This window comes from Xiphophorus maculatus, chromosome 9 (assembly GCF_002775205.1).
Source record: "Xiphophorus maculatus strain JP 163 A chromosome 9, X_maculatus-5.0-male, whole genome shotgun sequence".
NCBI lineage: Eukaryota > Metazoa > Chordata > Actinopteri > Cyprinodontiformes > Poeciliidae > Xiphophorus > Xiphophorus maculatus.
Window position 1 is genome coordinate 7,698,219 of NC_036451.1, and position 15,506 is coordinate 7,713,724.

Genomic DNA, 15,506 nt, shown 5'->3' on the forward strand with positions numbered 1-15,506 from the left:
TTGAAAACTGTGGTGTATATTTGTATTTGGACACTCTGAGATAGTGCTGTGTAAAATTACCTTTCATTGAAATTATAGCTGCTACCAGCTTTGTTCACTTGCAAAACTTTTTGTTTGTTTGTTTTTTTTTGGTTTTTTTACAAATTTTCTTTGTAAAATACTCCAGATCTGTCAGATTGGAAGAATAGCATCAGTGTACAGTACATAACATTCAAGTAATGTCACTGATCCTCAAGTGATTTTAGCTTTGGCCTTTGACTAGGCCATTCTAACACATAAATACATTCCATTGTCTCTTACTGTGTTGCGGTCTTTACTGAGTTTTCTTACAGCATTTCCTCGTATTTTGCTACATCTGTCTTACAATCACTCCTTCTGTTCTTTCTAAAGAAAGAACATCATGATGCTCCCTCCACCATGAAACATCACAAGTGGTGTGTTCTGGGTCATGGGCTTAGTTACTTGCATAGGTAAAATGCAATTTGCATTTTAATCTCATATGAACAGAAAATGTTGTGGTACACGTTAAGGATGATTTATTGTAGCTTTCTTCTTTTTTGCTCTTCCATGAGGGAAGACTTGGGAAGTCCACTTCAGATTGTCCCACTTGGCTACAGAGCACTGCAGCTCCTCCAGTGTGACTGAAGGTCTCTCGGCTACTCTCCTCACACAGCCTGTCAGTTTAAGTGGATGGCCATGTCTTGGTGAGTTTGTAATTTCCCCATGCATTTTTAAATGATGGATTTAACAGTTTTCTGTAATATATCAAAGTTTAGGAAAATGTTGTATAATTTAACCCTGCTTAAACTTATCGACATCATGATGCATCATGATGCTGTTTGTTCATTAACAATCTCAATAGGAGCTCATTGGCCTTCACAGAACAACAGCATCCATAAATAGATTAATGTTCACTTGTATAATTTTTAAAATTACACAGGTGAACTCCACTTTGTAATTAGGTGACTTCTGAAGTTTGTGCGTTGCACTGCCTGAAAGATGTTTGATGCAAATGCATCATGCCGCAATTTTCCAATTTGTATTTTCGAATTTAAAAAAACAAACAAACAAACAAACAAAAAACGAGTGGCGTAAATGCAAAGTGCTGTGAATATAGCTATCTCATATTTTCAACCTTTCTGGTTGTCTTCCACATACTGATTAGCGCTCATAATCAAGCACCGACCTGGAATGGCTTAAAATGAAAGATAAATGGTCCGTGATAGGGATAGTAGTGCCATTTTTTCTAATGTGGCAAACAGATGGATGGGGTCACTTGAGAAAATAGTTGAATTAACGATATATTGTCAACTTTTTTTTTAGATTGTCACTGTTTGCCCCTCCGTTCTGATCAGAACTGGCACTTAGGAGAATAAAACGGAGACTGTGTCACGCCGGATCAGACACAAACCTCAGCAGGGACGCGACATAAATCAACTTCAGGACCACGGACAGCTCCAGTCCGCCACAGCATACTAAACGTCCGCTGAAACACACCGGGAAGTGGGTTAATTAGCACCACACTGAGGCCGCAGCGCCTATAGAAGAACTCCACTATCGGATAGCTCTCACAGATTAATTTTAGTCGTTTCAGGGCAGATTTAGTCCATTTCCTTCCGGCTCAGCAAAATAACCAGGTGAACCTTCGACAGTACCACTGTGATATATATGCGTATGAGAAACTCACTAAGTTTCTCTACAGCACTTTTAATTCGTCCACGGCTATTCATAATTAGCCTAGTGATAAACATCTTGGATGTATTTCAAGCACGCGGTCCTGAAATGTACCTGTGAAGACAAAGTGTCCGTCACTGAAGGATGCACAGACTTTCAGCTGTAATTCTAACACAACACTTTCCTCGGATCTAACGGCACATTAATTATTCCTCTGAAAGGCTTTAGTGGGGGAAAAAAAGGCTCTAGAAAGGCAACAGTGTCCATCCCTGACCAGTCAGCATGCTACATTCTCTGGAGGTGATTTTGATCAACGCAATCTAAAATGAAATCATGTGCCTGGTTACAGCGCTGATCCCAGCCGCTATAATGTGTACTGTCATGCTCATTATGAAAATGCCAGCCCCCATTCGTTCACTCTGTGGCCATATTGCCGCTGCATGATGGTTTGAACAGGGCTGCCTTTGGAGTGCCACTTAATGACTCACGGTTCATGCATAGGTGTGATCGGAGAGGATTAGACGTTATGCTCAACACCTTTTCTCTCTTCAAACTAATGTGACAGCTCAAACAGATAAGGACTTAAATGTTGACATCTTCTCGGGAGAGGGCGGGGGCGAAACTGTTCAAGAGGGGAATTCATTTAATTTCATTGCTCAAATCTTCAGAAGCAAATGCTGCATTAAAAGAGGCAGATTAAACTTAAAGTCAATGTCATTTTCCTCGCAGGTCAGCGTTTCAGCTAACGTGAGGAATGGAAATGACTTTTCACAAAGCGCTTATTATTATTCAAGCCACGTCGCCTACCTCTGTCCACCCTCCTTTGGCAGCTATTACAGAGAGCTACTTGTGTTTTAAACATGTGACAAAGTGAGAGAGGGGCGCAGGGGGAGAGCTGAGGCGCTCATGCCTGCTCTGTGCCGAGCGCCTGATGACAGTTCCTACAGGATCCGGATCCTGCGCTCCTCCACACGGCGATGCGGAGTAGGCGAATCAAGTAGCACAATACGCGGGGAGCAGACCGAATCCGCAACGGGATATTTCACAGTCTTCTTCTTGTTTGAGTGTCTTTCCACGTCCTTGCATTCCATCACATCTGTCCGACGCTGGACCCCACCGATTCCTGACCGCAAAAACTACACTTAGGGGTCCCTCTAATCTAATCGTAAGGTCCTTTGCGCGCCTGGTGGCTCGCTCTTCCTCCCTTCTCTCCTCCTCTTCCTCCTCTTCCTCCTCCTGCTACTCGTGTCTTCTCTTGACTCCATCTCCTGCTGGACGATTTCATTCTGTAAAGTCATTATCCCCAGAAAGGTCAAAGCCTCCGCTTCCTGGCACCTCGTTTTGCTCTGGGATAAGCTTGAGAGTCGCCGTGCTTTCTGAAAGTTTGTCATTGGTATAGAACCGCAAAGGCTGCTTCGGCTGTTCCGTGTTGCTGCCTTTCTTTGCAAATCACTTTTACCTGTTTTCGGAGCCCTGCACGTGCATTGTATTTTTTTTCATTTTTTTTTTTTTCATTCTTCTCTGTGGAGTGGCTGTTGACCAGCAAACTGTGAAATGAGTTTCGTTGCCATTCTGACTACTGATAACGTTGAGATTCTGCAAGAGTATGGGACATACTGAGTTGAACTTTAAGTGTTGTTCCAAACCTTGGTAAGTAACTGGTAATTATGCTTCTATTTGTTGAATTTAACTGTCTAAGCAGCATTTTTTTTATTTGTATAATTGCTCTTTAGTTTTCTGAAGTTTAGCCTTATGCATGAGAGACTGTGTTCGTGATCACAAAATAAGCAGGGACTCTAGAATGCTGTCCACATTTGCTCCACTACAGTCTTACACATGTGCACAAAGTTCTGTATTTTCTGAGGTTCTTTGGAAATGCATACACACAAGCTTTGCTTGCCTGATCTGTATGAGCACACTCTTTCTCCTTCCCCCTTCCTACCTATTCCCGCCCCCACCCCACCCCTCATCAACACTGCCAGCCTTTATCTGCCTTTCCAAGAAACATCTCTAATCTATATTACTTAGGGTGTATTGGTATTCTCAACCCAAGGAGAATCAGATCTCCAACACTGATGTGTGGACACAAATGGGGTTGCACAGCATCAACAGTGAAGAGGAACCAGCCTACTGTTGTTCCAAAAAAAAAAAAAGCTCCAACTGATTTGATAATTATACATTTCACCCTTAAGCGTCCCCCTCAAAGGAGGATTCTGAGTCAGAGTAACCTCATGAGATCATCAGTGGAGGCTGTGATAGCGAGCCAAAAGCCCTCAAAGAAAGCAAACAGGATTTTTAAATGTAATCATTCTGGCAAAACTGCAGTTTGGCTTGGGTGTTGTTGGTAGTGTTTTAAACTTGACTTCACATTAAACCCATATTTTGGAGACACGTTATGACACTGGGGAAAAGTGGGTTGTTGTTTTTGTAGAGCTTTGTAACAAAAAAAACAGGGGCTTGCAGCAGCTCTGTATGCCACTGGCTGAGTTTGCACCGAAGTGCCAAAGCTGGTTCTTTGTTCTCAAGTGTCCCTTATTTATCCCTGGAGACCAGTGAACCTTACCACATCCAGGCCTGAAAGGCAAACTGTCTCCTTCAGTGCCGAGGCAGATTTCTCTCCTATGTGTCAGTCAGCAAGACCACAGTCAGCACACGTCCTGAGTATCAAATAACTAATTCCTAAGATACGAGTTTGGGTTGCATATGTTTGTGTCCTATCTTTTGTGTCAGTTCATTTGTTTACCAGGGCGACAAATAGAACCATCTGTTTTTGAAGTTAATATACTGTACACATGAGAGAAGACCAACTGAGTTAGCAAACTGCTTTTACATGAAACCTGTGCCTGAGTTGGAGCACATGTATACTTGAGAATAATGCCTGAGGCAGGAATTACATCCTTTAAAGGGCTCCTTGTTCTTACAGCTTAGTGTTGGAAGGCTGATAGGGCCGAATGCAGCATCATTTGTATGTTTGATGGCTGGCAAAAGAAGGGAAGAAATGGGAGTAAACAAAAAGGAGCTTTGCCAACCTCCTCCCACAGACTACGCAAGTAATTGCAAATAATGCTCTGCAAGAGGGTTCTCCAGCTTATTTTTGGATAGACAGGCCAATACGTTTTTTTTTTCTCTTCAGTGCGGTGAATAACAGCCCCTGCTGAATGCTTCGAATTAAACTTAACCATGACTGATGTCTAATTGTAGGTGGGAGTATGAAGATTGAGGTAAAATCTGAGCTTAAAATAGATGTTAAAGGGGAGAATATTGGAGTCATAAAAGCTTTGGGGTTTGGGGTCTATTTCAGGGTCAAGTTTAGTAAGGATATGCTGAATGTCCACGGCCCATTATTTTATGATAATGAGCAAGCCAACGTGTTTAACTTCAATGTAAAATTGAAAAGAGTGGCTGCAAGGAGAGAGAGATGAAGATATGAGTGTAAAGGAAGGAAGGGAGAACATCATAAAGAGGTGAAAGAAAAAATCTCATTGAGGTACTTGAGATAGACTGGGCATTAAAATAGATTAGTTCGCATTAAGAACAGCTGTGGTATTAAACTAAAATGTCTTTCTGACTAAGACAACTGGTAATTACTTGTAGAGACATATTTTGGAGATTGGCAGACGCAAAAACAACAGTGTTTTTACAGCAAATTACCTGTTTTATTTAGTGAAATATGCTTAAGTAGACATCATTTAAAATGAAATTATACAAAAAAAAAAAATAACAGGAAGGTTATGTGGTTATTTATGTCTGGTGGTTTCTGGTGACCACCAGGGAATAACACCAGCAAAACAGAAAAGCAAGCAACGAGCAGAGAGAAAGGAATGGGTCCCTGTAATTTAAGATGGACCTTTGTCCCTGTTCACACAAGGCCACCACTAGAAGAGATCTATTTGGGATTCACTGTGATTTATAGAAGTGTCACTCTCTGTATATGTTCTCTGCCGCTCAGTTATATGCAACTATAAAAAAAAAAAAAGGACGCAAGTGAGAAGTTTACACTCTGAGTTGCAATTATTAAAGTTACCTTTTCCCCTTTTAGCTTTTGACTGAAGCTTTTATGTACCACATCCCTAAGATTTAAGAAACCAAATAAATACAAATATGGAAGATTCTCCATTAGATCACACAAAAGCATTTTTTATTATTTTTTTTTTTAACAATAAAATTGAGTTGCTATTTTCTTTGTTAGATTTCCGATTTTTCCGGTCAGGTCTCCATTTGATGTGCAAAGAGCTTTTTTATTTATTATTTGAACCATGTTTCTCTGTTGGCCTGGGAGTTGTCTGCTGTCAAGTTTCTAGCTCTTAAAAGGAAATTCTGACATTTTCAAGATCAGATTAGATTTTTTTTTTTGAAAAGCACAGGGTGATATGCTCCTTAAACACAATGACAGTGTGCCACAGCAGAGTTGCACTGTGGACTGACGAAAATGACGCTCGCTTTTGGTTTTTCTGCTATCTGATTCCATTTCTTATGCAGAACTGAGAGTAGATATGGCAGCCACATGAACGAACAGCACATGACATTACCCTTTACTTGTACCTCACCCCGATATTGGTACCACAGCTACACTCAAGAACAAATACTTAAATGTGCTTTGTCAGTTGCCAATTAGTTAATCTCCAAATAATTATTTTCATCTGTGTAAAGCAATTGTTTCCTTATCAGGAAAGAAAGTCTTATTATTGCAGCTCATGTCATAATTCCATTCCCTCTGTTCTACAGTGTGGCAGCCAGGCTGACTGCTTGTTCATTTTAATGCGGCTCTCTGTGTCTTCAAATATTGCTTTGGGTGGTTAGTGTGAGAGAGCAGTGGGTCTGACTGTGTGTTTTGGTGAAATTTTCTCTAACACTAGAAGGGATGAGACGTTATCATTCTGAGATGAAAGTGTTAAATGCGTTTGGAAAAGCTTATTGGTGTTATTGTTATTGCTAAAGCTTATTAGAGTTGTGAGTGAGAATTAGGGTTGTGCGGAATTACATTCATTGGGCCTTGTATTAATTACAGGTGGTAAATTGTTTATTAACCAAAATAGTGAATTACTCAATGACATGACAGCAGTAAATTGCAGCTATGTAGATGTGGTGAAAATGAAATGGGAGATAAATCAGAATGCAAAAAAGGGCATTGAGGTGATTTAAAATGTGTCGCGGTATTTGTTGGTACCAGTCAAGCTAGGCAGAAAATTTCTGAAATCGCTATTCCTCTGTTTTTGTATGCTCATCCATCTCCTCATGCTTACAGAGAATGGCTAAAAAAATAACATAAAATGTCCATTGAGCAGCAGTGGCTTGCATGAAAATGCATTGTTGATATCAGAGATCAAATAAAAATTTGTCCAAACCCATTCAATACATTAGATTTTTCAAAAACGCCAATTTATGCCAGGCGCTTTATCACAAATTGAAACACATTATATAGATTGATTACACACGGGTGGATGCTTGAAAGCCTTTATTGATGTTAATAATGATGGTTTTCTATTCACAGCTAATGAAAACATGACATTTAAAATTAGAATGTTACAATGGACCTATTAAGAATTATTTAAAAAACAGAATTCTGGGATTAAATTAAAAGAGTGTTTAATACCTGCTTAAAGGTTATTTTCATGAGGTACTTTTAGTCTTGCAAACAACCTATGGGGAAAAATATTCTAATTGACTGAATATGACTGTAGACTGGATCGAGTTGATATGGCAACATGTAGTTTAAAATATACCACTATTTACAACCAATGTACACAGGGCCACCTCCAGCATTTCAAATCTAAAAGTAGATGGACTAATGCAGCAGAAGACCATGTTGCATTTCAGTCTTTGGTGCTTTTAACAGGAAACTGCCCAGATTTTACACAGCTTCACCAAAATGAAAACTTTGTTGCTGTCTTGTATCAGCAGTTCAACCTTGTGGGAGTGGTGTAAATGATGTGAGGATATTTTTGGCATACTTTAGGCTGTCTCTTGCTAACTGAATGTAGTCAACAGAGATCTGCAATGATTTAGGATTTGAAAACGATTCTTCTTGAAGTGTTGTCATTAAAAAAATTCAAAAAGCCTCTTCAGAAAAAATGCTATTGCTTGCATGTTATAACATTGTAATTATAACGAGTTCCCACACACAGATAATACTCTATACAATTTGATCATGACATAAGCCAGCCTCCAACAGGTTGTTTTGAATTTGTCAAAAATTGGAACATAGCTCTTGCATCTAATGTATACAGCCTATGTACAACCCTGCTAGAGATTCTGTTGTAACATTTGAATCACAAAAATGACCCAGTAATAACGTAATTCATTCTCCCATGACCCAATGTAGATTTATTTACCTGTGGTGACATGGAATAGTTGTAGCTAGAAAGAAAATGTATAGGAATCCCTTCATCTTGATAAAAACTGTTACAATGTGCTCGTTTTAAACATAATGTAACTCAGACAAATTAAAATACAAAAATTTAAACTGTTTACAACAAAGGTTAATTTGCTATACCTGATCATAAAGAAGGAGAAAGAAAACAACACACTACTCCAAAGAAATAACAGGTCTTTATGTTTGCTAAATCTCCTTCATTTTGTCTTGTTTAGACCTCAGTGGCACTTGCTCTACAAAACACCAGCATATATAACATGTGAGTAAAGATGATTTACCAAGCACCTTTTCAGACAGATGTCACAACCTGCTTCACAGAAAGGGTAACCCAACAAAATACACAATAAGGCACAATACAGAGAACAGAACACAAACACAATCATACAAGATAGGAAACAGTGTTTTATGAGCTTTAAAGATCACTGTACATCATTCTTACAGAACTGGTCTTCATCTTTTCTGTTGCTAATTGGATCTACAGAAACTCAAGATGTCAAAATAATCAATTAGGAGGCACATTCATTCCCTCACAACTGCTTTTGCAAAGGTCCCATCCTCCCACAGCTACATCGCGCACATTACACTTCAAACTTTCATTTGACCTTCCACTGATCCACATATCTCTGATTCATATCTTCTTGCTCCGGGCTTTAGTGTATAATGATTATAAATGCATGTTTGCAGCTTTGTAAATGTGTGTTTTTATCAGCCTGCATGTGAGCACTTTTAATGGTGACATTTCTTGCCTTTGAAGTCTTCCTCCTAGGACACCACAGCAGCTCATCCTTTGTATTTTTTGTATGACAGCCGGATGAGTGCAACTGGCAGTCGTATTAGAATTTCACAAAGGCTGTGTTTTACCCCTGGTGCTGGTATGAGAGGTATTGTTGACAGTTGTAGAAGAGAAGATAACTGGGTTAATTAGGGCCAAAAACCTCATTAGTCAGCACGGAAGGGAAGTTTTAAAGTTTATCAGTTCCTGTTTCCTTATTTTGAGGATGGTTTAAGGGCTGGCTTGCAGACAAGTTACGAAGCGGATCCTGTTGGAAAAAAAACATTGAGATGAAATATTTTAATCAAACCCCCTCCTGCAAAGCGCTCGCCTCACAGCCATCTCATCCTCCATCACTGTTTTCGTTTTAATGTGTTCCAACTGTGAGATATTATAAAGAGTGGCTCATTTCAATTTGCACATATTCATGCGAACAAAGGCGATCTGCGGTGGGGAGTGTTCCAGTCATGGATATGGACACAGAGAAACCACGCAGCCAGGTAGATTCACACACAAACAAGGCTCTGGTAGGTGACCATCGCTGCGCTGGCATCCTCCAGTAAGTGAGCAGATGTTCAGGGGCTGAATGCTCTTTTTTGTTCCAGTCTCTAAAGAAAACGGCTGGTGAAATCTTCAAAAAAAAAGATTGAGCTTGGGAGTTCCCTCATCTCATCAAGCTTACTGTAACCTCTTGAAGACAGACTGAGAGTCAGGGTCTGACAATCCAGTCAGTAGTCAAGCCTTTATCTCTAGAGGAAACATGTAATTTTCTCTACTTGCTTTGAAATTTGGCCAACACATGCAAATTCATTGATTATAATGAACATAAACTCATTTTTATAAGTTAAAAAAACACCCAGCAGGTGAAATTTTAGGATAATCCTTCTGTCAAACTGACAACATTGTTAAATGAGTTGAAGAAGTCAGAATCAATTAAAGGTTTTTGGGATAAGCCCTAAATGTCAGGTATTATGATTCACTCAGAAAAGTTGAATTGTATTAAATGAAAAGGCTTTTTTTATCACAAGATGCTGGAAAAAACAATTCAGATGCAGCCTGTGAACTCAACCTGGAACATGTATTAATGCATTCGTCTTGATCATTTGGAAGGAAAATGTTACATCAACAAAGAAACTGATTTTTATACAGATGTTTCAGATTGCCGGAGGACATGCCAACCTGATACAATGCACGTCAAACCCATGTGTAACTACCAGCACAGCTTGTAATGAAAAGTGCCTTTGGCTCAACATCTCATCATTTTATTGACTTCATTTTAAAACATTTTGCCTCAAGGAAAACCATTTTCTTTAGATCATTCATGGACACGTTTTATTATTTCTGTTCTTCACTTTAAAGAATGTGCTATACATATTTTATATATTATTAAAAAAACAATATGTTTTATTCTAATTCTTGTTAAACACTGTATTAGCACTTCTACTACAGGAGGTACCTGTATCATTTCAAATCACAAAGAAAACCACAGAGTTGATGACAGTAACATGTAACAGTACATAACACTCAAACTTCTGTTCAAGCTTCAGTTAATAAATAATTTTATGTATATATAAATATACATAAAATAAATATAAATACACTATATACAGTATATATATAAGTGTCAGACCTTTCTGACATTTACTTGATTATATGTTCTACAATGTAAAAAACTGGAAAGAAACTGACATACATAAGATTTGGCTGAATTTGTTCAGTGTTAAATAAACACCTCAGAGTTAATTTGATATTTTTACAGCCTAGTGTCCCAGTGCAGCATGTGCAGCTGTTGGGAAAACCCCCTCTCCTCAATCAACATTCCTCTGACTGGCATTTTATATGTTCACAAAGTTTGGGCTGACTGAATGCGCCAGACTGCCATTTGGACTTGAGTTGACTTTTCTCCAGTATTTTTGATGTTTACGTTCGACTTGATGTTGTTTCAGGTGAGTAATTCGTTTAAGTGCAGATTGAGCCTAATAAGCTGCTCTGCCTTAGCAGAGTGCTATTATTTGACTCCATTTTCAGAATACACAAGTAGCGGATTGAACATTTTTCAGGTTTACTGTTTCTGATAAAACACTGTGAGCTGTAGCAAATGCTCAGTCTCTGGTGGTTGATTACGTTGTTTTTGAGTTGGACAAACATTGTTATTGATATGTGCAAAATTATTTTAATGGTTGCAACGTGATAATCAGGTTGTCTTTGAGGAAGGTTAAGCAGTATTTAATCTGACAGCAATTAGCCATCAATATACTGCTGTTGTTTAGATATTGTTTTGTCCATAAATGTAAAATTCAACTATTACTTAAAAAATGGCTGTTTTTGTAGCAATTGTATAGTCCTGTCCGTCATAAAAAACCCCAGCAAAACAGTTTTTTTTTTTGGTGGGCCCTTGATCTGCTGGGACTTTAGGTCGAATGAAGAGAAAGCATTGTAATTAATACAAGGAAGTGGGGATTTTTTATTAAGTAAATATTTATTTAGATCAATACCTACTCATCAATGAATCATCTTGTTATGGTGGGTGGTGGGTGTAAGGAGTTGTAGAATTAGATAGATTTTTGGCAGTCACTTAAATGTCCTTTTGTTTCACACCACCTCTTCGGTTTCATGTCGTTTCATGTCGGAACAAGAAAGACCTCCACATAGATATTTCTTTCCTGTTGGAATATATAAGACCTTGTCACAGGTGTTGTTTGAAGGATAATTTACACAGGACAAACCATCAATTCATCAGATAACAAGTCTGAACATGGTGTGCATGGGGACACATGCTGACTCTCAATTTAGAAAGATAATTGCTGGACATTTTTGTAACTTAAATCCTGATGTCAGCTTGAAAGCATGATATATAACGATGGATGCACATATCTGAAAAAAATAAAGTGCACAAGAAACCAACACTTAAGCCCATCTTCAGGCTTAATGTGGTGAAAGGGTGACTGTTCAGGCTTGAGGTCCTCATCAGTATTTGTGTAGGATAGACCGTATTAAAAACTACATACACATAAGTTACATAGTTAGTGTATTCAAAATCATATAGACATATTTAATTCAACAATTAATCCTGTCCATAATATTAATAATAATAAAAATGTTTCTAACGATATAGAAAAGCATTACCCCTACTCATAGTTCTGCATGGATCCCATCTTAAATATGGGACAATTACCTCCAGTGAGACAAAAATGCTCAGGTGGAAGAGTGTGACAATCGGCCAAAGCTAGTAAATCTTCCAAATTTCCGACTTGCTGTAAAACACCAACCTTCTATCCTGTTATCATGATCAATTTAAAGTCACTCCTAGCTCAATTCAATGTAATTTTGTTTATTGTCAGCTGATTCACAATAAACATCTCATGGTAATTTAGAAAATAAACAAATAAAATAAATATACAGAAATATATAATCGGTTCAATCAACCATGTAGATAAATTCAAAAACACGCATCACAATTTGATTCAGGTTAAAAAACAATGCATTGAAGTTTAGCTTTTTATGTCAGTTGATAAAAGGTTTTCTGAAAACATTGGCTGCATCAAGTCACAGATTTTGCAGTGAACCCTCATACTGAGTAGGCGTGTTATTATAGATTGAAGGAACAACTTTTAAGTTAGATTTTTCTCGAGGAGAAATGCAGCTAGCCTATAAGAATTGAGCCAGTAGTAAAAATGTGGTGTGAAAAGGAGATTACAAAAGGAGTACCTCCTATTATTAATAATTTGAGTGAAATGTTTGAATACTGTTTGTAGAATAATTGTGATAATGTTTTCACAACTGCCAAACTGAAAACAAAGCAGCATAGCCCTTTTATGGTTTGGTAAACAAAACCCAGCTGCTTTTACTGCAGCTCATCCTATTTTGCTTTTTACTGAAAATAGAACTGGCATCTGCATACTTAGGGGATGCAAATCTTCATTATATTTGTGTCTGGGAAATCTCTTTCTCATCATTTGCACTGTTGTCATAACTCCATTGAGAGGGCCTTGCACCATCAAAAAATGGCTTTCATTTTTATTCAGCATATCTGAACAGCCTTGGGCTATTGCTGGCACGCATTGTGCAAAATTATATTTGAGTGGCTTTACAGGAGCCCCAGTGCTTGTGCTGTGCATCAAATGAAATTTCCATCCTGTTCTATCCTCCAACCTTTTGATATGTTTTTTTTTAGATTAAGGGTTTTCTTGCCTAAAGAAAGATAGATGGAAAGCAGTGTTTGCGTAAGATTAGAAATTTGACATAATTCTCTTTCAAAATCCAAACATCCAATAGTACAGAGTCTGCTGATAAAGGCTTAGTAGATAACTTTATTTGATTAATAATGTAATACTGTACCTACCTACACCCACCTGAATGTTCGCTGGGAAAACTGTCACAGTAAGCGTGTAAAATGTGGTGAATGTGAATCAAAACTGGGTTTCAGGGGTATTTGAGATTGCAGAGGAGGAATGTGGGCTGTTTGAGGGAAGAAGAAATAACCAGAAAAAAAAAAACAAAGACTATAAAAAGTCGGAAGAAGGTGTTGATGAGAATAGACATGGCAGAATTTTCCTGCATCAGCTTTTGGATAGCTGCCTGGGGGCTGATCGGATTAAAGAGTGTTTTAATGTGACCTTTGTGCTGTGTTTTGATATTATCATGCTACACATTTCCCTTTGTGCAAGGTCACATTTTCTACACAATATGCACAATGTAGACTAAGGAAGTTTCTACCTATGATACAGAAAATTGAATATATGCAGCTACACTGTCTCATTGATTCATTATCATACATTTTGATAGAGCAACCTAGTCTTAAAACAAACACTGTAAGGCTGTTGCCCATAACCTTGTCAGATTTTGACAATACACACAAAGGCTGGCTCTTTACTGCTAAAGAAACATATGCTGAAAAAGAGGCAGATACTTGAGCTCAAACAGAGAGCATGGCAGAAGACAACAGAAATGCTGGGAAGACAGATCTCCCTCTGTCTCAGTGCGAATAAACTATTCAGTACCGCTAGTATGAGAACAGAAGCTGTTAAAGTAGTCACTCACTCTTTTACTTCTCCCACAAAAAAATGCAGCTAAGGAGACGTTGCAGAGAATACTGTTGTTTTTTATAGAGAAAAGCATTTTTCTTTCCACTGTACTATTAAAATTCTATGCTGTGCTTAATTGCCTAGACTGTATTTAATATTATATGTATAAGTAAAGCAAAATTCAAAATTTCAAAAGTAAAAAAATAACTATGCAGACTTGTTTCCAAATGTGTCTTCCTTATGTATTTTCTCATTGACTGTAAGCTATTTCCAATTTGATTTTACATATGCAATCAAGATAAGTGGGGGGCAATAAGCCAAGTAAAAATTAAATTATAGTGAGTTATTTTTTGATCCACTTCATAAGACCGATGTATAACACCATGGACAGGCAGGACTTTCTTAGTGCTCAGAAAACACTGACTGACTCTGAATAAAATAATCTAATTTTCTGCCAGTATTCACCAAATTAAGTTTTAACTTTTTTGTGTAATCTAGCCAATGAACTATGCCACAAAACAAAGGAAGGAATGTCATGGATTATTTTCTAATTATATGTTTTGTGGATTTAGGGACATAATTTGTTCTTATATTTGGGACTATTCTAAGTTGCAACCAATGCTGTGAAAATCTCAAAAGCTTTTTGTATAAATGAGAAAAAAATCTGTTACATTTTTACAACAGAAAGTTCAGTATTGTACTCTCATAAGGGGTACAATACCAATGGATCCATTGACTAGCATGTAAGAGTTTTGAGAATTAGCATTAAGTGTTTTAACCAGTTATTTACTGTGACAGTGTTTCAGGTCAGTTAGAATTTAAATATTATTATTATTATTATTATTATTATTATTATTATTATTATTATTATTATTATTATTATTATTATTATTATCATTATTATTATTATTATTATTATTATTATCAAAATGTCAAGTAATTGATTGCAAAACTTTAGAGATTTTGGATTTTCGAGTCACTAGAGAGAACTGATCGATTCTACAGTCAGGCCTGCAAGCTGCCTTTCTTTCAAGTCTGCCTGCAATTTTTTTTGTGCAGCTGAGAACAGGGCTTTTTGAAGATCACTCCAAAACTTGTCTTCATACAGCCACTTAACAAATTTGCTTGTATGCTTTAAGGAGCAAAGACACGTTACTGCTGGTGTCTTGAGTTGTTGCTTAAACAATTCCATGCAATGTTATTTTTCTGACACAGTGTATCTTGTGAAATGCAGCCGTCCTTTTCTGCAGCAAAGCAATTCCAAAACATTTTGCTGTAACTCTCATACATCACTGTTGGCGCGGTGTTCCTGGACAGTCAGGAATCATTTTGGAGCTCTTACTGATGTAATGTGAGAAAAAGAAAAGGTTTATTTTCATTTAATTTTCAACAGCGAGAAGGAAAATATTATAATATGTAATGCTTGTCCTTCTTTTAAAGTGCCTTTAAATATCTAGTTATGTGAAAGTTAATGATTCATCCCCCTTACAAATACAGTCTATTTATAAGCTGAGTGTACCACTATATAAAAGATAATGGGATATTTTAGGTTTTCATAGAATTGCCAGCTTGTTTCATTCTGTAGTAAAGATGATGTTGCTTCTTATCTGTACACAGGGTAAATAAAAAAAATAAAAATACATCTAAAAATAAAAAATCTAAC

The 15,506-nt window shown here is 37.5% G+C and overlaps 1 protein-coding gene across 1 annotated transcript in view; it reads left to right on the forward strand.

Moving 5' to 3' along the window:
• Nucleotides 1-2,489: 2,489 nt before the first annotated feature.
• The window catches only part of LOC102227256 (BMP/retinoic acid-inducible neural-specific protein 3-like), a 60,727-nt gene continuing 47,710 nt past the window's right edge, over nt 2,490-15,506 (forward strand). The window contains exon 1 of the mRNA XM_005800889.2: nt 2,490-3,324. The gene's annotated coding sequence lies outside the window, so the exon portion shown is untranslated. The remainder of the gene's footprint in view (nt 3,325-15,506) is intronic.